Genomic DNA, 23,000 nt, shown 5'->3' with positions numbered 1-23,000 from the left:
GAATATGTCACTCCAAGCTCTTCTTGCCTTGATGGTTTGTGTTGAGAAGTCTGCTGTGATTCTGATGGGCTTTCCTTTGTATGTGATTTGTTTCTTTTCTCTCACTGCTTGTAGAACTTTGTTCTTCTGTTGAGTTTCTGGAATCTTAAAAATTATATGCCTAAGTGTAGATTTTTTTTTGATCAAGGCTATTTGGAGTCCTATATGCCTCACTTATCTGTATGTCAAGCTCTTTTCCCCTGCTTGGGAAGTTTTCTGCCATTATTTCTGTGAAGAGATTTTTTATGTCATCTCCACTCTCTCCTGTTTCTTCATTGAGCCCAATCAGTCTTATGTTATTCTTCTTTGCATCATCTAGCAGCTGCTGGATTGATTTCTCATGTTCTCTTATAATTTTGAAGCAATTTTTCTTTTCCTGGTTACTAATTGCAATCTTATCTTCTATATCTGAAATTCTGTCCTCACATTGGCTCATTCTGGTGTGTAGACTTTCAGTGGAGTTTTTCATCTCCTGGAAATCTATTTGCATCTGTTTTATGGATTCCATTTGTTTCCTATGTTGGGATTCCATCATGTTCCTCGGCTCCTCTCTAGATTTATTAATCACATCTTGCACTAGGAGCACAATTTCTCCTGTTATCTGAGAAATTATTTCTGATTTCATTTTTTCCAGATCCCCTTTTGTTGCCAGTTCAGTGGGTCCAGGTGGTTGAGTATCAGTTCCATCTCTTTTCCCTTTGGGGTTGCTGTAGGTGATCTGGAAGTCTGGTTTTGAGATTTATTTACGTGTTTTCTCATTTTGACTGGGCGTGGGGGCTGTGGGAGCCTGCACAGATTACCTCCTCTGAGCTGGGAGAGGTGGGACAGGGGCCAGGAGAAGCGGTAGGAATGGTGGCCCAAAAGCCCTTTCCTGTGGGCTGGGAGCAGCGGGAGGGATGGTGGCTGGGAAGCCCCTTCCTCTGGACCAGGAGCAGTGGGATGGCAGCTCAGAAGCCCCTACCTCTGGGCCGGGAGCAGTGGGAGGGTTGGTGGCCCAGAAGACCCTTCCTCTGGGCCAGGAGCAGTGTGACAGAAGGTGGCCCAAAAGCCCTTTCCTCTGGGCTGGGAGCAGCAGGAGGGATGGTGGCCGGGAAGCCCCTTGCTCTGGACCAGGAGCAGTGGGACGGCAGCTCAGAAGCCCCTACCTCTGGGCCAGGAGCAGCGGGACTCAGTACCGTGGTCTGGTGGTCCAGTGTCTTCTGTGTCTTTGTAGTGTGGAACCAGGTGGCTGTACAGAGGAGCAGGGGAGGAGGTTCCAGTGGATTGTTGTGCCAGGGTGTGGGCTGATTCGGCGTGTTCTGCACAACTCGTAACCTCGGTGGGGCGTGCGCAGACCTACCTGTCTGCAGCAGGCTGATTCGGCCCATTTTGATTCATTTTAAACAATACAGTAAACAGTTACCAATCAAAAACTGGTTATAAAAAGAACATCAAATATTTCTTATTCAAAATCACTTTTGTAAGTTAGCACAACCAAAATAACACTTAGAGGGCGTTTCAATTTTACAACTCCTTGCTAATCTGGAAGAAAAATGAATTCAGAATTTTGTACAAGGTGAGAAATGTATGAAAACTGCCTAATACTTTGGTCACACTAATAATTGTCAAATAGTTATGTTTCAAATACAATAGATCTGTGTATTCACTTTTATAAAACTATTCTTACAGCTGTTTTACCTATAGTATTACTATTATCATTACATGGCCAGCAAGATCTTATTTCACAGGCTACCCATTATTTAAAACAATACAATGTAAACATATGCAAAAATTCTTGGTATTTGTCAGTGAAAAATATTTTTACACTTCTGAATTTCTCTGTACAGTGTCTTAGAATCTAGAATATAAAGGTTGCTGGTCCTGATCCCTTGCAGAGTGAGTGCAGCAGTGACAGCTTCGTGGCTCCAGATGGCTCTCCAGAGCCCTGGGTGGTGGTGGTCTGCAGCCTTCAGTCAGCAGCAGCAGACATCACTCATCATAGAGAGCCACTAACTGATGTGTGGCCTGGAACACTTGGCTGGTCAGTCCTCTGCTCTGGACTACTGCTGGGGGTTCAGGGGGCCACAGATTTTGCCTCTGCTGGCTCAGGGATTTCCTCTACTTCTTTACAAGAAGCATCTTGAGAGGTAGACAGTTTTTGCTTCCTCACTTTTAAAGACTGCAGTCTCTGTCTTGGCATCTACAGTGAGGCTGAATGTTTCCTTCATGCTGCCATTCATCACTGTCTCAGTTACTTTGACTGTATTTCTGCATCCTCCTCTCTATCAGAGCTGGCTTCTATGGCCAAACTGCCTGGTTCTTCTGGCTGTGCTGCCAGGGCAGCAACACTGGGAGTCAGTGGGTCCATGGCTTTAGTGCTGGTTTCTATTTCCACTGGAGAATTACTCCTTAAAGAATCTCTTATGCTCAGAGATGATGTGAACTCTGAAAAAGTAGCCCAACCAGTCCCTTTAGTTGGCATTGGCTCCTCTGTGCTCCACACATCAGACCCCACTGAGTCTGATGGAGTGCTGTGGGCGGTCTCCATGGGAACGTCAAAGTTGGCTGACCAAGTAGGCAGTTCATTAAGGTCTACCTCCATTTTATCTTCTGTGTTGGCACTACCAGATTAAAACAAGTCTTGTTTTGCTCCCATCTTCTTCTTTAGAATCTGTACTTTCTTCACTGTCTGTACTCCCTGAGCTGGATCTTCTTTGGGATTCTGGGGTAAATGCAATGTGCTTTTCTTCCCAGATATCCTCCTCATCAGAGCTGCCATCATCAAACTGGTGTATTCTTTCCTTACAACATGCTTCAAACAGGTGATATTTCCACTTTCGTTTGTATTGAGAATGAAGTTGATGTCTGATACCCGATCAAAAGAAACACTGCCAATGTCATCTTTATCTCCAAACTTCTCATCGTTGAAGCCAAATTGCTGCAAAGAGGAATCCTGTGAGGAAACCCATTTCTTTAAAGTCAATTTCATCATCACTAGATGAATGAATATGGCAAGTTGTAACTAGATCTACCATGTTCCTCTTGTTTGTTTCTCCTAAGGAGCTTGGGCAGAATGTCTCCCATCGCTACCTGACTTCAATGGGAAGATCTTTGATAAGCTGTTGCACTAATGCACTGTTGAGCCTCTTGTCTGTACTGTGCATAATACAGTTATCTATCCTTGTGAGGTGTCCCATGTAACCATGCAGTCTGCCTCCTTCACCTTGTTTCTTCTCATTCATTTCCCAGGCTTCAAGTATTCTTTCTATTAATTGACACTTTTGAAAAAGATGTTTCAATAGTATATTGTCAGATATATTACTGATCAAGCAGAGTCTTGATCAGTAATTGTGCCAATTTCTGTGTTTTCAAAAGGACTGGCAAGAATCAGTGCAATACAAATTTCCACTCGTGTATGCAAAAAGTTATTCCACTTGTACTTGAAGAACATGTCCAATATGACTCCAATGCTGTTCAGCTCCATAAGGTACCCCGTTTATACTGCTGGTATTAGTTTGAAGCAGGCTGGATATCAACCTAATCGTGTTCAACTGGGTGTTCCCCACAGGAGGATCTAATACATCCCACGTAGTCTTCATCACACTTTTCTTGGGTAGTTCAACCAGGAGTTCATGAAGAGATCGAAGTCTTCCTCTGATGGCTTCTAGAACACTCTTATTGACTGAACATGCTGAATGACTCATGCCTGGTGGGCAGATCTCTATATGGCCTTCAAATGTTGGTCAGCATATCTCAAGTAAAGTCAGTAAAATCTGGATTGCACTGACTATGGCTGATTCATTTTTCTCCTTGTGGAAAATATTTGATAGAAGTTGCTCTATAATTTCTTGCTTTTCTAGAGTGGCAAGCAGTGGATCTGGTTCTGTACTGTTCTGAACTTGTAACATCTGGTCTCTGCTCAGGCGAACAATTTCAAAACATGACTGCGAGGCATTTGAATGGCGATCTTCTTGAGAAGGATGAACTATTTCCACAAGTCTCTGGATAATTTTCTCCTCATTTAACCAATTCAATACATCTTTCCTGGGCTGTGGAGGCTCAATACATGTCAGGAGCCTGAGCAACAAATCCATAATATCAGAAGTTCCTATATGCTTTATTATAAGTTCTACAAAATCACATTTCTTCTTTAAGAAATCCACAATCTGTTCTGGTTTTCTGCTGATAAGGATACTTAGCACCTCACTGAAGAAACTGGCAAGCAGTGGGTTCAGTGGGGAATCATTTAGGAGGAAGCTATATAATTTCATTAGCAAGGATTCATCTTCCCCCAGTCTATCATTCATCTGGGAGACTTCAGAAGTGAGCAATTCACAAGATATATTTGAATACTTGTACTTGATCTTTTCATCTATGTCTTGAGGTGGTTCTTCTATAATGAACGAGACTAAATCTTCCAGACATTCTGCTTTTAACAGAAAGTCTAGAAGTTTGCAGTTCTGAGCTTTACATTCCTGTAAAACATCTTCCTCATCCATTAACTCCTTCAGTGTTACATCTTCTCTTTCTAGAAGTGTGTCTATGTAGGATGATGAGTGAAGATCAAATTTCCAAAACATGCTGTTCTTTCAAACCAAGGTTAAAAATTAAAAGAAATATTTTCTTCTCTGTGACTCCTTGCCCATTACAAGTTATCCTGGTGACCACTGTCTTTCAATTTACCACATTGGCAGATTATCAGGAATAAAGTGGGATGTGATTTAAAATAAGTTCTCCTGAAGGTGCCCTCAACCGGCTGCTAGTTGCGCTCAGGTGGGAAATGTGCTGGACATCATCAGCAAAGATAGCAGATCCAAGATAACAAGATAACATATCCAAGTTCATCAACATTTTCCATCATACTCTCCATCATACCATATCTAAAAATAATCTATATTTGTATTTACTTTATAGTAAAATTTAAAATATCCATCTTTAAAATTAAAAGAAAAACCTTTAGATAGATTCTGGGTGGTTGTTTGATAAATCTTAAGGTTTTGGTTTGTGTACAGAAGAGAACTTGTCCTAAAATTTGATCCCTAAGAAAGTTATGTGTTCTTTTATTTAAAAAAAGAAAATCCTTCAACAAAAGACCAGTGAATTTAAAGTCCAACCCCTTTAGTGCCTCAGAATGAGTGGTTAGTAGCAAAAATAAAAGAGCCAGGCCGTGGTTTACGGCATCCTTTACCAGAGGAGCCCCAACAGCAATGTTCCCTGGGGCGTAACCCTTAAACACTGCCACACTGCACTTACCACTTGAAGTGACATGTGTGGGAGGTGTTTTGCCACTTCCAGAAGACACGAAGACGTGTTTCCTGCAATAGCCACTGCCACCTGCATGTCTCCTGATTCAGAGCACAAAGGCTCTGAAAAACTGATATAAAAGCAAAATGTGTTAGAGCTCGAAAGTCACTTACTGACTGAGAAAATCAGGTTTAAACTCCTCTGTTTATGAAACTTGACATACAGAATCTCATTTTATCCTCATCCAGGTCCTGTGAGATGTCAGACAAGTATTAGAATTCCTGCCTCACAGAGAGAAAAATAGAACTCTGACTAGGTTTCTAAAAGATCACAGGGAAACAGAGGCTCAGTTGTAGGCTCCTACTTGCCACAATTGTCTCCTTTCCACCACAACGTGTATTAAACAAAAGGCAAACATTGTTGGTTATAACATTTTTTCAATTTGATAAGAACCAAGGAGTCTGTCTGTGCCAGAGTGTACATGATTATATCAACCTGGCAAGAAAGTAGTGTGCATTCTCTTTCCAGTGAGGTTAGTTTAATTGTGGTAAGAAGCCAAGACAATACAGAAAGAATTGCTAATTGTAAAGTACAGCCAATAAATACATTAGGTAAAAATGAATATGAAAGTTGGACCACAACATGAACTTGAAGCACAGCCTCATGTGAAAATTGATTTATACTTCCCATGAGCACTGGGAAACAGAAATTTTTGACCTCTTCACTTAAGGGGATAGGGAGCAGACTAAAAGTAGACAGAACTCTGGATACAGATGTGCTGCCTAGAAGCCCGATTGCTCTTTGGTTGTTCACTACTGAAACTTTACAGACATCAGAAAAGTAGAGCAGAAACTCAAGTAAATTATTGAAGTGGTACTGCCATTTCCTAAGCAGCTAGGATAGCCTGCCCATAAAACACTATCCTGACATTTCTGAGTTTTGACAGGTCTTTTGGAGGAGAAAGAGTGGAGAGTACATAGGCCCTTTGGTGGGAATGGAAGCATTTGTTCAGATAAAAACAAACAAGTATTGTGGCTGGTCTGCATGCCAGCTTCCACCAAAAGTCAGGAAGAAAACATGAAAATTTAAAGCTCAACACCAAAATGGATTGAATTTGATTTCTTCCCTATAATATGAACAAGCTATACTCTTTTGAGAAAGATGCCCTGCTGCCTGAACTATGCTCAGCATTTAATTTATGCCTGTAGTAAATAATTGAGTTGCTTGTCCTTTGTACACAATGAATTAATGTGTTGGTATATCATGACTAGAGGGATAAGGGTTAAAAAATGTTACTTTCCTCAGCTGGCAAAAAGACCATGTAAGGGTTTATATCCAGATGGCCCCCAAAGCCTCACTCACTCACAGGTGGGGCTCTGGGGAGGTGATGTGATGTTGGGAGGCAAAGCCTGGTTGGAGGAGGTGGGTCACTAGGGGCATGGCCTGGAAAGGTCTATCTCTGTCTCTTTTTCCCTCCCTCCCTCCTTGCCTCCTTCCCTCCTTCTCTCCTTCCCTAACTCCATGCCATGAGCTTCCTCTCCTCTGCCACAAAATTGTACTGTGGAGCCAGCCGACTATGATCTGAGACCTACACACTATGAGCCAAAATAAACCTTTTCTCCTCTAATTTGTGGATATCCAGTATTATGTCCTAGCAATGAGTGAAGAAACTAAGACACATCACTACTTTTTCTACTAATGATTTTTTCACTATATTGGTTTATAGATAAGGCCAACCCAAGTTTCATTTTAACCATCACAAAGGATACTGCCAAAAGACCACTTGTCACTAATATGTGGTAAGTACTTATTACATGTACGTAACATGTAATAATCACATAAGAAGTAGAGTCACTTCTTTGGATGTCTCACTGTGATAGTTAACTGCTTGTGCCAACCTGAGTAGAAACGCCCACTAGATTGGCTCAGCATAACTCTGGGTATGGAGGATCCACCCTAGGGAGGATCATCCCCAGAATGGAATAAGAGGGAAAAGAAGAAGGAAGGCTGGCTTCTGTCCCTTTGGAGGACCTCCAGCCTTTGCCTTCACCTTGGACGTCATCTCCTGCCTTCCAGCACAGAGCCATCAGCTTCCTGCACAGACCCTTCAGCCTCCAGATATGGACTCAAATGGGACACTACACTGAGCTCCAGGCCTCCAACTGGATTCTTGGTATCTCCAGTGCACAGCCAGCCCTTGTCCAGTCTTCCACTCCTGACTCTGGGTGGCCACTGTAAGTCAATCTTGTAAATTCTTACGTATTTGTATATCTTACATCAAGTCTGTTTCTCTAGTGAACTCTGACTGATAGAGGTGCTAAAGTTCCAAAAAGATCTCATTTTTAATGAGAACACATAAATTGTGGTAAACATACCTCAGTGTTCTGACTATGAATTTATTGGCCCTAGCCCTATTTTTATAAGAATAATCCTTACATATATGTAAAATCCCAACTATGCTGTACTCTCTCAAAGAGAGGTTTTTATTAGTGCCAAGATGTCTTTCTCTTGGTTATCTCCTAAAAGTTTTGAAAAATTGGGATGGTTATAGAAACAAACATCAAGACATGTGGCAATATAACTTTTTTATAAGTTTTTTGCCACATTGGCATAAAAATGGGCAGTACAGTGATATAATTCTTTGAATTCTCCTAGTTACAAATGTACAAAGTAAGCCAAAGTAGAATGTCAAATTACAAGTAAGTGGATTAGTAATGATTATCATACTAAATGCCCTCATTCCACAAAGAAAAATTTTTGTAGCTTTTTACAAGCTAATGCAATTAAAAACATAAAATTGATAAAGTGGATTTGATTCATGGTTCTTCCATTTCAGTATATTTTTCTGAGAGTTGCACTGATGGGCCTTAGAAATGTTGCTCCAAAGTGCTCTGAACTGAAGGAGAGTAGAAAGCTTCATTTTTAAAAAGTCTTTCCTACCTTCTCCTGTCCTCCCATCTCCTCCAAAGAAAATCTTAGCAAAATTCCTATCATCCAAGGTGCGGGTCACAAAAACTAGAACTTCACTTTTCCAAAGCATGCCACAAAATCTAGAAATATTAATGCCTGACCTCCCCTATTCTTTGAAAACCCCCTGCAGAGGCCCAGGGATTTAGCTCAGTGGTTTTGCCGCCTGCTGCGCAAGAACAAGAACCTGAGTTCAATCCCCAGTACCAAAAGAAAAAAAAGGAAAACCCCCTGCCCCGTATGCAGGAGAAAGGAATTCTACATAGAGAGGCTGGGAAGACAGGCCTTGCTGGACAGCCCACTTCCATTACCATAGCTCCTACCTTTTTGTCCAATCACATTTCTAAATGGTTTTCCATTCTTCATAGGATCTTAGCATAAAAACAATTTCCTTTATTTCTACAGTTTCCATTGTCACATAAAACTTGGCTAAATGAAAGTGTTGTGCTCTTTCTCTTGTTAAGCTGTCTGCTGTTATAGTAGCATCAGCAATAACTTTTATGATGGTGAGGAACAGGGTCGCCCCTTCCTACCCCTACATCGTCAGGATCTGTTCATGGCAGGACATGTGGTTGTTCCATAGAAATGAACTGCAAAAGCTGTGGTTGGTACAAAAATTACTTATTTAGGCTTTACGTGGACTTATTCATATTTTCTTTTCTTGCCTCTTTGGTAGGCATAAATAAACCGAAATTTCATAAATTACTGATGCAGATAGGCCAGGTTTTTGATTCTAGATGAGATTTTTACATCATTTCCATATTTGGTTTCCTGCTACAATTATACTCCAAATACTATATAGTTCAGATCATATATTGCATAATTATATGTTCAGCTTTGACCAAGCCCCAAGGATAATTTACCTCCAAGGCAGGAATAATGTAATCACCTGTGAAAGCGATATTTGAATCCACAGCTAACCCTTCCCACTAGTCTGAACTAATGTTTCAGTAGCAGGAAGTACTTGCCTCAGGCCCTTCTGTCAGAGACAGGCTTCTCAGCACCCTCTCCTTGGCTAACATCTCTCCACTCCTTCCCTTTACCTCTCCCTGCTCTGTTCTGACTGCAGTCGTGTTTCTCAGCCACAGTTCCTGCACCACTCTTTCTCTATTCCCCACATGTAACTCTGGAGATACATTATACTCAGTCAGTGGTATGTCCTGCTGTTCCATATGCTGTCTTAAGGATCCAATTGGTGGCCATCCTGGTCTTCTCAGGTTTAGTATCAGCACCCATGTGCTATTTAGGGCAATGAATTCTTTTTTTAAAATTTTTTTGGTACTGGAGGTTGAACTCAGGACCTTGCACTTGCCAGGGAGGTGGTGGAACCACTGAGCTAAATCCCTGGCCCAGAGCAATGAATTCTTCATGTGTATCACTGATACCATTCTACTGCATCCTTACATTCACATGAAATGCACCTCCACCAGATGCCCTACAGTCCCCCTACCCTGGGGAGTAGAAGTCAATGAGTAATTCTACCTTCTAGCCCTTATTTTTAGAGCTTTAGCAATATTTCCTCTCAGCTTGGCTGACTAAACTATGCAATCCTAATTCTCTCAAAATTTAACTTCACATCTACCCCTCTGTTACTTCAGCTGTCCCTTTGCATCCTTCTCCAATATTCTTATGCTTTATTGAGTTTTAGTAACCAAACTTGTGCATAAAATCCAGAGGCAGATACCCCACCTCTTCATGGGAGATCAAGTTCCCCATGAAGAAAATGCACTTGTTTCTGGGAGTTGTATATTACATCACTTAAGCAAACTGTCTATAATGACTCTTTTATATACATATTATTTATAGATGCTGTCAAGAATTTCAGTGATATTTTGTATGTAGTGGCACATCATTCATCTGGCAAATATTTCCTAGTTGCAGTGCATCAACCATGTACTACATTTACCTCTCAGAGTTCTGGAAGCTAGAAAGTCCAAGATCAAATGCCACAGATCTCACATCTGATGAGGGCTCTTTTCCTTGTTTGCAGGTGTGTCTTCACATGAATGAGACAGAAAGATCCCCAGTCTACAAATCAGATTCAAGAGGCCTCCACCTTCATGATCTGATTACTTCCAAAGACCTCACTTCCAAATACCATCATTGGTACTCCAGAGTCTTCTCTCTTCCTGCCTGTCATCTTCATAAGAGGCATACCATCTCTTTTGTCTATATCCCAAGGAGACATATGAAGAAAAGGCACAATAGAAGTCACCTGCAGCTGAGGAGTGCCTTTGGTAAAATTCCTTGCTTCATTAACACTCATATCTAAAGGAAGCTAGAAAATGTTGTTTTAGTTGAGTTGAAAGCTACTCACTGACATAAAGTTTCTTTTAGTGAAAAAATAAAGGGCAAGGAGATATTGTGCATGCTACTAATGATTTCTGCAACAGTCATTTTAGTATGAAATCATAATTATTCCTAGTCTTCCATCTCCCTAAGAATCTTAAACTAATAGTATAAATTTCAGTATTAAGTATTTGGGTTTTTTTGCTCCAATTATGGCCTTATACGTTCACACAGAGAACCTAAGTAGTCCTTTTTCCCACTCACTTGGCCAGCTGAGTACTTTTTGAAGTTAATTCCACTCCTCTGGCATCTCTGCCTTACTTAATTGCTTAACCATGACAAATGTTTGAGATGTCTGAACATTTTCTTTAATAAAAAAAGAAGAAAACTGTCCTGCTATTATCTATTAAATTTATAACTAATTTGAAACAATAAATACTACTATATATTGTCAAATTTTTCCATAAATTTGAATAAAATGTTTGTTAAATGGGGGAAAGTTTCCAGTTCAGTAGCTGCCAATTATCTAGGCCTTGTAATTAAGGGTTTCCTTAGATGGGAATCACACATCTCTTAGCCCTCCCACTCAGCAGTAACACTTTTGGATATTCTAAGTGTTATATTGTTAATTTCAATGTATTGTTTATGTGTCATTATGATATGGATTTAGTGTCATTATGATACAGACTTTTACAAGCTCAGGAGAAGAAAATACTTTTATTTAGATGTAAGGATAACTTTCCCTCCTCACTTTTCAGAGAGCTAGACACCTAAGTAAAAATATAGAAATGGAGATGGAAATGACAAGGTAGAGACTCAAACAAAGAGACACATCCTGACTGCACTGCCCCCTCTGCCGGGCTGTTGGTAAAGGGAGAGGCAGTAGAGGTTACTGTCATTCAGAACCGACAAGCATGACATTTCATACAGTGGTCACTGAGCTACTGGCTCCTTTGCCACATTTTAATGCAGGATTTATATTCTTCTTTGTACCAATACCCCATGGCATACGCTTTTGTTACCGCAGAAAGACTAGAAAGGAAAAGAAAAGGATGAGCATTTCACAGAACTGGTGAAGAAAATAAATGTAATGTACCAACAGTGGAAAGGGGGAAAGAAAATGAATGGAGGAAGGAAAGAGTGTAGGAGAGGAGACAGCCCAGAGACTCAGGAAGTTCTGGAGAGTGGAGGAACTTATCACATCCCGCATTTGGAGCCAAGTGTTTAATCTCTCAGCTTCCCCTTCTCCTTACCATTTCTTCTAGAATAACTGAAGCAACACACTGTGGCAGAAATGAGGCTTCTGATGAGCAGTGGTGATCAAAGAGGTATTCCAGAGAGGCAGCCGAGATCAGCAGAAGACCGGCCCTTCAGATACCATCTACTTCCACCCCCACTGGATCCCTGCTTTAAATGCTGAACAGGAAGCAGCTGTGAATAGAGAGAAGCAAGACATAAGGCAGTGTTCCTAGTAACTGAGAGAAATTCTTCCCCTTGTATAAGCAAAATAACACAATGACAAAAGCCCTAGACTAAAAATCAGAGCCCAGTTGCAGGTCTGCCAACCCACAAGTCACTTAACCTCCCTGGGTAAAGGTTTTAGCTATAAAACGGAACTAATTATTTTGATGAACAAATAGCTTATCTGTTAGAAGCTCTTCTTAAAGTATATAATGTTGTAACTATTAACAAATTAGCAATAATGAAATAGTAAGTGGAACAGTGGTTTCCAAAAGTAGTTAAATTTAATGGCTTAGCAACTGTTGAAGGTCTCTGAGGTTAGTGATGTAACAAAAGATAAAACTGAATCCAAAGATTATTACTTCCATTGAAAAACTAAAAATTGTTAAAAAGTAATATGATTCTCTTAAATTTTATTTAAAGAAGGAATACAGATAACAGAAAATCATCATAGCTTTTGATGCAAAACCAACCTTGTGGATTTTATATTTGCTTCATCTTATTGTTTGAAAAGAAGTTCAAGAAATGGGTTCAGGGTTATATTTGCTGCAAACCTTAAAAGCAGAAACATCTAGGTAACCAAAGAGGAAATAGCATATTTAAGAGGAAAATAGCCAAAATTGTTAAATTATATTGTTAGTAATTCATTAATGGAATACTATGTGTGCCAAGTATCAGTTTCTCTTATAAGGTACACACACACACACACACACACACAGAGGCACATTGACCTCAAGTGTTTGACTGTAATGACACACCCTCATAACACTGGTGATTAGTATAACGACTTTTGCCCAAGAATGGAACATATGCAAGATTTCATCTAGTGTATTTATAATGAGTCTCATCAAAGGGAGTGCAGGGTAAGCCCAGCTGAGCAGTGTGAGAGACAGCACCCTGCTGCAAGGTGACAGAAGTTTGGATCCTTCCTTCTCAGAGCTAGTGTGTCCCAGTTGGTATCAAAAGGGATGCTCATTGTTCCTGTCTCCTGGACAGCTCCTCCATCCTGCATGAGCCATCTGGAAAGGAAAGACTGCATCAGATCCCTCTGGAAGTTGTTAACTCTGTGCCACAGTTGGCTCACGGGTCTCCTGGGATTTGCCTGCTTCACAGGCTTTCCTGCCATGTCAGGAAGCTGATTGTACACTTCTCACAACACTGTCACCATTCTCCAAATTATAGGACAAAATCTCTAAGCAGACAGGACTTTCCCCTGGGAAATACAAGCTGCTACCTTGAGATTTCTTCCTAATAAGCACAAGAATCCTGTGCCTAAATTAAAGGGAGTCTCACCTTGTTTTCTTTGTGTAGCTTTCAAAAATGATTTACAATTTCAAGTGTACAGAAAGAAAACAAATAATAAAAAATAAACAAATCAATCTTTTGGTATAAAAGTCTAAGATGTGGGGTTAGAGAGAGGTTTGTATGGTCCGCTCCCGATGGGCTGTGACAGCAGATAAGCTACCTGCCATTGCCGGTCCACTGATTTTGTATCTGTGAAAGGAATGTGTGTGTGTGTGTGTGTGTGTGTGTGTGTGTGTGTGTGTGTAAAGATTCATAGAAACTATATAGAATATACAACTCTTAGTTATTAATTAGTAAAAAACAACATCAGAAAACTATTAGGGCTTCTCTACTACATTCATTAATAAAAAGAACTTATTTAATATCCTTATTAGGTAGGGAGCCCCTGTATTATTTTCTGAAAAGCAAACAAAAAACTTTTCTTCCTGAAAGAGATTCTTTTTGGGAGTTTGACATGAGGCTGTCTAATCCTATGGCCAATTTTACCAGCAATCTTTCATGATTACTAGACTCGGGACTCTAGAGTATCATAAATGAACATATGGTTGAACACTTTACACTATGCTTAGATTTCTTCTCAATACGTATTGAAGAAAAAAATCAGACCCCTCCACAATAACATAGACTTATATGACAATCTTTAGAGAAGCTTCAAGCTTCAAAAGAGGGATAGGCATTACTGGTTGCAAGGTCTTTGTCAAAAGCATGTTATCAGATTTCAAGAGCCATCCTCCAGCACACTGAAGACCAAGGGTCTCCTCTACCTTCCCTGAATGTCACGATGCCTCTCCTCTGCTACTAGCCGCCAGGGAATTAGAGAAATGATCTTAACAGTGCTGTGGAAATAAAAACCTGCCATTTCCAAGCATCTGGAAATGTGGGGGTGATGACCCTCACCCTCTCTTCTTATGAAGGACATCTCTATTGGAAGTCCTGAGCCCTCACTCTTTTACTTTCTTTGGACTGGCAAGTGGTCGTGCAGCTCCCCTTGTCTTGAACATGCAAACCTCCACTGGTCACCATGTCCTCTTTGGATCAGATGTCCAGAAACACTTTCTTCATGCTGAGTTCAAGATGGTTAGTGGAGCTTTCATGTCACATAGCCTCCCACCTTGCTCTGACCTTTTCTTCCTCCACACCAGGAGGAATCACCTGGTATTCAGCACAACATAATCCTCTCTCCTCCAGGTTGCTCCTACTGTTCTGCCCCTCCTTGAATGATCCCTCCTTTTTATCCTTCCCTTCTTGTCTCCTCTTTATTTTAAGATTAGGCTTAGGCATGCTGTTCTCCAGGAATACATCCATGACTATGCCCATTAAATTAAAAAATATCCAATGATACTGTTGAAGCATGGGGAAAAGGATTTAATTCAGAACCAGGCAAAAAGGTATAGGGATCTGTACCATAAGGTCTTAAAATGGGGGAGAGAGATTGGGCTCAACTCCAAATGCAGTATGGACAAGGGGGAATATATAGATACTTAAACATATTCTATGAACTAGTATGTAGTCTATTTTGGAGAATGATCTATGTGCAGCCGAAAAAATGTGTATTCTGATTTTTGTGGGGTGGAACACTCTGTAAACATCTGTTAAGTACATTTGTTGAAGAGTTTGACTGAGTTCTAGAATTTCATTTTTTATTTTTTGTCTACTTGATTTATTTGTGACAGTGAGGTATTGAGTTCCCCTGTAATATTGTACTAGTGCTTATTTGACTTTTCATGTCCATTAGTAATGGAACAAAGTGAGAGGTGCTGAAGGAAAGTTACTCGAGGATTAAGGGGGATTCTGAATAAACTGACCTAATATGAATCTAGCTGAAGATAGCCAAGGTGATCACATGACCTCCACCAGAGAATGGTGGAGGTTGAGGAACCCAATCAGACATCAAGAGTGATTGATGTGGCCCAGAGGAGGCTTCCTGGTAGGTATGCCACAGCTCCCAGCACAGAGGAGGCCTCCAGGTCAGCATGCCATGGCTCCCAGCCCAGAGGAGACTTCCAGGTCAGCATGCCACAGCTCCCAGCCAGGAGGAGGGTTCTAGGTAGGCATGTAATGGCTCCAGCATGGAAGAGGCTTCTGGGTAGGCATGCCACAGCTCCCAGCACAGAGGAGGTGAGCTGCGCACCCACACACACACTAGTTGAAATGAGAAGACAGGTAAACAAGCCTCAGAACCAGACTTCCAGATCACCTACAGCAACCCCAAAAAGAAATAAGATGGAACACTCTGATACTCAACCACCTGGACTCCCTGAACTAGCAACAAAAGAGGATCTGGAAAAAAGGAAATCAGAAATAATTTCTCACATAACAGCAAAGATTCTGCCCATAGTTCAAGACATGATTAATAAATCTAGAGAGGATACAGATAAAAAAAATAGAGGAGCTGAGGAACATGATGGAATCCCAACATAGCAAACAAATTGAATCCACAAAACAGATACAAACAGATTTCCCAGAGATTAAAAACTCCACTGAAAGACTATGCAGCAGAATGAGCCAATGTGAAGACAGAATTTCAGATATAGAAGAAGATTCCAATTAGTGTCCAGGAAAAGAAAAACTCTTTAAAATTGTAAAGGACCATGAGAAATCAATCCAGCAGCTGCTAGATGATGCAAAGAAGAATAACATAAGACTGATTGGGGTCAATGAAGAAAGAGGAGAGAGTGCTGATGACATAAAAAAACTGTTCACAGAAGTGATGGCAGAAAACTTCTCAAGCAGGGGAAAAGAATTTGACATGCAGATAAGCAAGGCATATAGGACTCCAACGAGCCTTGATCAAAAAAAATCTACACATAGGCATATAATTGTTAAGATTCCAGAAACCCAAGAGAAGAACAAAATTCTACAAACAGTTAGAGAAGAGAAACAAAAAACATACAAAGGAAAGCCCATCAGAATCACAGCAGACTTTTCACTGCAAACCCTCAAGGCAAGAAGAGCTTGGAGTGATGTGTTTGTTTCAAGCCCTAAAGGAAAACAGCCTCCAAACCAGACTGATGTACCCTGCAAAACTATCTTTCAAAATTGATGGTGAAATAAGATAATTTCATGACAAAGAGAACCTTAGGAACTTCATGAATATCAAACCAAACACTCCAAAACATTTTAGACAAAATCCTAGGAAAAGACAATGAGGATCACAATCCCAGGAAGCCCAGCAGAATGAATCTGCTGGGCACGACAAGAAATTAAAAGCAAAGGGGATCAAACAAAAAGAAAAAGTCATGACAATGATAACTCAATACATATCAGTTATAACCATAAATGTTAATGGTCTCAGCTCACCAGTCAAAAGAAATAGACTGGCAGAATGGATGAAGAAACAAGATCCAACAATATGCTGCATACAAGAAACACACTTAATTCAAAAAGAAACTCATAGTCTGAAAGTTAAAGGGTGGAAAACAATACCTTATGTGACGGGAACCCAAGAAAAAGGAGGAGTAGCTATCCTCTTAGCAGACCAAGTGGATTTCAAACCCACACTGATTAAGAGAGACAAAGAAGGACACTATATCCTTGTAAAGAGAACAATCCAAGAGGAAGAGATGACAGTCATAAATATCTATGCACCAAACACTACTGCACCCAACTATATAAAATGAATACTAATGGACATGAAAAATCATATAAGCACTAATACAATAGTAGTGGGAGACCTCAATACCCCACTGTCACAAATAGATAGATATACTATACAAAAAACAAGTAATGAAATACTAGACCTCAATCAAACTCTTGAACATATGTACTTAACAGATATTTACAGAGTGTCCCATCCCACAAAAACAGAATACAGATTCTTCTCAGCTGCACACGGGTCATTCTCCAAAATAGAATACATACTTGCTCATAGAACAGATTTAGGTAAGTGCAAAGGAATTGAAGTTATTCCCTGTATATCATCAGACCATAGTGTGATAAAATTGCAGATCAATAGCAAAAGAAACTGCAAAAACTTCATAAACACATGGAAATTGAACAACACACTTTTGAATAACAAATGGGTCACAGAGGAAATTAAAGAAGAAATCAGACAGTTCCTTCAATTAAATGACAATGACAATACAACATATCGGAATCTATGGGACACAATGAAAGCAGTATTACAAGGGACATTCATAGTAGTAACACTCATATTAGGATAAGAGAGTGAGCCCTATTAAACAGCCTGATGCTAAACCTCAAGCTTCTAGAAAGAGAAAAGCAGGACAAACCCAAAGCTCATACAAGGGAGGAAATTATAAAGATCAGGGCAGAAATCAATGCAATGGAGACTAAGAAAACAATACAAAAAAATCAATGAATCCAAGAGTTGGTTCTATGAAAGAATAAACAAAATTCACAAACCCTTAGCCAACTTTATCAGAAAAAGGAAAGAAAAGACCCAAATCTATGCAATTAAAAATGAAAAGGGTGAAATGACAACAGACCCAGCAGAAATCCAGAGGATCATCAATTACTACTTTGAGAACCTATATGCCAATAAGATGGAAAACACAGAAGAAATGGACAGGTTCCTAGACATCTATGAATTACCAGGGTTGAATGAAGAAGACCTAAAAATTCTAAACAACCCCATATCAATTGATGAAATTGAAAACGTAATTAAAAACTTACCAACCAAGAAAAGCCCGGGTCCTGATGGCTTCACCACTGAACTCTACAAGACATTTAGAGAGGAATTACTGCCACTATTTAAACTCTTCAACGAAATTGAAAGGGAAGCAATACTCCCATAATCATTCCTGGAAGCAAACATCACTTTGATCCCTAAAGCAGAGAAAGATCCAACCAAAAAAGAGAACTATAGACCAAGCTCACTAATGAAAATAGATGCAAAAATCCTTACTAAGACACTGGCAAATAGAATCGAGAAGATCATCAAGAAGATCATACACCCTAATCAAATGGGATTCATCCCAGTGATTTAGGGATGGTTCAACATATGTAAATCAATCAATGTAATACACTATATCAATAGAGCCAGGGACAAAAACCATCAGATCATCTCAATAGATGCAGAAAAAGCATTTGACAAAATTCAACACGCATTTATGATAAAAACCCTACAAAAAATCAGAATAGATGGACTCTACCTCAAACTGATAAAAGCCATCTATGAAAAACCAACAGAAAATATCATACTAAATGGTCAAAAACTGAAATCCTTCCCACTAAAATCAGGAACAAGTGAAGGATGTCCACTATCACCACTCCTGTTCAATATAGTTTTGGAAACATTAGCCATAGCAATTAGACAAGAGAAAGAAATAAAAGGAATAAAGATAGGAAATGAAGTCAAATTGTCATTCTTTGCAGATGACATGATATTCTATATCAAAGACCCCAATAACTCCACCAAAAGTCTTCTAGACTTAATAACCAAATTCAGTAAAGTAGCTGGATACAAGGTCAACACACAAAAATCAATAGCTTTCCTCTACAGGAACAACAGAATCACTGGGAGAGAAATAGGGCAAATAATTCCTTCCACAATAGCATCCAAAAAATTGAAATACTTAGGAATCAACCTAACAAAAGAAATCAAAGACCTCTTCTCTGAAAACTATAGCACTTTGAAAACAGAGATTGAAGGGGATATCAGAAAATGGAAGGACATCCCTTGCTCCTGGGCAGGAAGGATCAACATAGTGAAAATAGCCATACTTCCAAAACTGCTATATAGATTCAAAGCAATCCCTATTGAAATCTCACCAGCATCCTTCATGGACCTTGAGAAAACAATCCAAAAATTCATTTGAAAGCAGAAGAGACCCAGAATAACAAAAGCAATTCTAGGTAACAGAGACATGACAGGGAGTATTACAACCCCCAACTTGAAACTATACTACAAAGCCACTGTGATAAAAGCAGCATGGTACTGGCAAGGAAACAGACCTGAGGACCAGTGGAACAGATTAGAAGATGTAGAAACAATGCCAGACACACTCAGCCACCTCATCTTTGACAAAAGAGCCAAACACCCTCGCTGGAGGAAAGATAGCCTCTTTAATAAATGGTTCTGGAAAAATTGGGTTTCAACTTGCCAAAGACTAAAACTAGACTATATCTCTCACCATGCACTCAATTAAAATTGAAATGGATTAAAGATCTAGATATTAAAACAGAAACGCTGAACCAGTTGGAACAGAGGTTAGGTAGAATTCTTGAAGACATTGGGGTAGGAAAAGATTTTATGAACAAAACCTCAGGTGCCCGTGGACTAGCACAAACAATCAACAAGTGGGATCTCTTCTTACTAAAAACCTTCTGCACAGCAAGAGAAACCACCAGCAGTGTGAAGAGACAACCCACAATGTGGGAAAAAATTTTCACCAGCGGTCCCTTAGACAAAGGTCTACTATCTCAAATCTATGAAGAACTTTAAAAAAAATCAGACCTCCCAAATTTAAAGACCCAATCCAAAAATGGGCAACTGAAATGAACAAACATTTCTCACACAAAGTGGAAATGGCAAATAAACATATGAAAAAATGTTCAACATCACTGGTCATTCGAGAGATGCAAATGAAAACAACACTGAGATTCCACCTCACTCCAGAAAGAATGACTGCTATCATGAAATCAACCAATAATAAATGCTGGTGGGGCTGTGTGGAAAGAGGAACACTGCTCCACTGCTGGTGGGAGTGTAGACTGGTGCAATCACTGTGGAAATCAGTATGGAGATACTTCAAAGAACTAGAACTGGAAGTCCCATTTGACCCCACTATTCCCCTGCTGGGGATCTTCCCCAGAGAATTAAAAGAATCATACCACAGTGATATATGTGCACCCATGTTCATAACAGCACAGTTTGTAATAGCTAAAACTTGGAAACAGCCCAAATGCCTATCAACTGGAGACTGGATCAAGAAAATGTGGTTTTTTAATAAAATGGAGTACTACTCACCCATAAAAAATGAGAAATTAGAGACATTTATTGCTAAATGGATGCACATTGAGGTGATACTCTTAAGTGAAATAAATAGGACACACATGTGTAAATACCAAATAGTTTCTCTACTGTGAGAAACAGAAATTGTAAATAAGGACTAAAAGGTATAATAGATAATATGAAATAGGAAGAAAAGGGGAAAAGGGGAAGAGGAAGTAGGAGCAGTAGGGGAATAAAAGAAGGGAATGGAATTAATATGAGAAAATGATAAAATGGAAACGAAGTCTTTGTAAATAGGGAGGGATGGAGGCATTGAAGGGAGGGCAGGGGAAGGGGGAAAAATAAGAACCAAGAGAGTATGTAAAGGTGCAAATTTCCAATGATGAATGTCATTATAGTGTACACCTAAAATGTACCAATAAAAGGATATACAAAACAAAAAGAGTGATTGATGTTAAGGATGAAGGCCTCTTACTAATCCACATCAGCAGAGTTTTTCATTACATCTGGATTTGATACGGAACAGTGCAGGTGGGCCCAGGAGAAAATTCAAAAGGTTTTGTCTGACTAAAGTTGGCCAAGCAACAGATATTTCTCACTCCAAACTCTATTTTACATCCTAATGGAAGTTTCTTCAGCACCACCAAACTTCAGTTTGTTCCTAGCATTGTGCCCATTGCACAGTGTTGTAGCTTTCCTCTCTGTGCCCAACACCCTGACTTTACACTGTCACTCTCAGGAGAGCTCAAGTCTTATACCAGTTGGTATTCCCAGTGCCAGCTAAAAACAGTCCCTCAAATGCTTGTAAAAGCAAACTTTTATTTATTTTTTCTTTCTGTAGCTGTCATTCATTGACTCTACTTTGATGATATAGAACTAAAAACATGACTAGTGGACACAAGAGCCATACATACATTGGAGAGTAGTTATTATTTCACATCATGTCATTCACATATTCTTTCATTTGTTCAGTTGATCAGCAAATATTTATTGATGCTTTCTGCATGACAAGTTTGATTTTAGATATCATAGAAATAACAGGTAAATGAAGTATCAACTCTGTCATGGGGAAGAACATAACTTTAGATCATTTTCATCTTCTCCACTGTCATTCCAACTCCCCACATATCAGACTCATTTTTAAAAAATATTTTAGTTTAGGGGCCAGGGATTTAGCTCAGTGGTTCTGCTGCTTGCCTCACAAACACAAGGACCCGAGTTTGATCCCTGCTACCAAAAATAAATAAATAAATAAAATAGATGGACGTAATCATTCTGTACTGCAAACATGTGCTAATAAATATTTTTAAATGAAAAAAGGGGCACTAAGAACAATTTTATAACACTATTAATCCTAGAGAAGAAATCTGCTATTATAGTATAAACATTAAAACAACCCAGATATTACACCTTATATGTACTAAATGTGACAGCAGTATCTCTGATAATGGGAAAAACATTCAACCATAATTTTATAGAGTTAACTATCAAAAGTTTAACCAGGCATTATAGTTATCCTATTAATGATACAGGGTTTGTGATTGAGGAAATGCAAGAGGAAAACTTTGAACCTTGAATTTTATGGTATGAGAAGGAGGAAAGAGAAGTGGTACAAAGGATCTTACAGGGGAGTAGAAGGATATTTATAGAATCAGGTAAAGGTATGAGAAAAAAATGACAAGAGATAGAAGACAAAAGAAAAAGAGGGAGAAAGAAGGAAGGGATTACATAGGGTAAAAATAAAAGGGAAAAGTAAAGGAAGAAAAATTAAAAGGGAAAAGAAGAAAAAAATTTAAAAAGAGATAAGCAAGGAGGAAGGACAAAGGAAAATTCCCTAAACTCCAATAAAGCTTAGAAGTAAAGAGGAAAAAAAGAAGTGAAAAAAAGAAAAAAAAAACTGAACTAAACTAAACTAAAAAGAGCACACACACAAAACAAACAAACATCTCTCTGTGATTTAAAATGTGTGGTTTTCTTCCAGGATCTGTCATTTTGGGGCAGTGTCGAAATCAAGAGGTGTCCTTGCTCATGCTGGTAGATAAAGAAGACACTAGACCAGACTACTGATGTCAGCACCAGCAGGCAGCAAGATTAGGGGAAGGTGCCAATTCGGTGAGTCAAATTCAGAGCAATTCAAGCTGAGCCTGGCCTCTGGCTGTGGCTGTGGATCTTGTGTCCTTTCTCTTAAATCCCTCAGGGCTCTCTTGACAGCCCGACCTTGGCTCCTGGCCATGCTGTCTCCCCTGTCTGTCCCTCACCCAGTCTCTGCGGGAATGTAACACAGAGAGTCTTGGACTGAAGTCATCCCTCAGCTGTTCTGAGTCCCGGGCTCAAACACCCAGCCCCGCCTCTGAATGACTTCTGAGGATCAGTCTCTCCAGAAGACATGTGGGCTCTTGGGCTGGAGTCGCGTAGCAGCTGTCCAGCCAGAGCTTGCGCTGGTCCATTCCACTGCTGTGTTTCTCCCTGGAGACCTCTGGAGCCCCCCATTTTCACCTTCTCACTCTAGATTCGATCTTCCTTTCTCTTGAGCCATGAGCCAGGAGCCAAGAAGAAAGTGCAGATTGTCTCTTCCCTATTGCCTGTTGTGTTCTATCTCTTTAAATTTTAATTTTCCTGTCAGAGCCTTCCTAGTTCCTGCAAACTTACTACCCTTTTTCTTCTTCCCCAAGTTGTTACTTTCCAGTGTCTATATCCCAGATCATAAAGACACTGAATTGTTGTTGCTTACCACTCCACCATTTTCTTGGATAATTTGGGGATTTTTTTATGTAAATAAAAATAAATATGATTATGTTTT

The 23,000-nt window shown here is 39.7% G+C and overlaps 1 pseudogene; it reads right to left on the bottom strand.

Annotated features, from left to right (window-relative positions):
• Positions 1–1,620: 1,620 nt before the first annotated feature.
• On the bottom strand, positions 1,621–4,882 carry LOC101710802 (serine/threonine-protein phosphatase 6 regulatory subunit 3 pseudogene; annotated as a pseudogene).
• Positions 4,883–23,000: the final 18,118 nt, after the last annotated feature.

Source organism: Heterocephalus glaber, unplaced genomic scaffold, assembly GCF_053883595.1.
Source record: "Heterocephalus glaber isolate CG9 unplaced genomic scaffold, H.glaber_assembly_v1.0 deba00000896, whole genome shotgun sequence".
Classification (NCBI taxonomy): Eukaryota; Metazoa; Chordata; class Mammalia; order Rodentia; family Bathyergidae; genus Heterocephalus; species Heterocephalus glaber.
The sequence above is the reverse complement of the archived record's forward strand: the minus strand, read 5'-3'. Positions and strand labels throughout refer to the sequence as shown.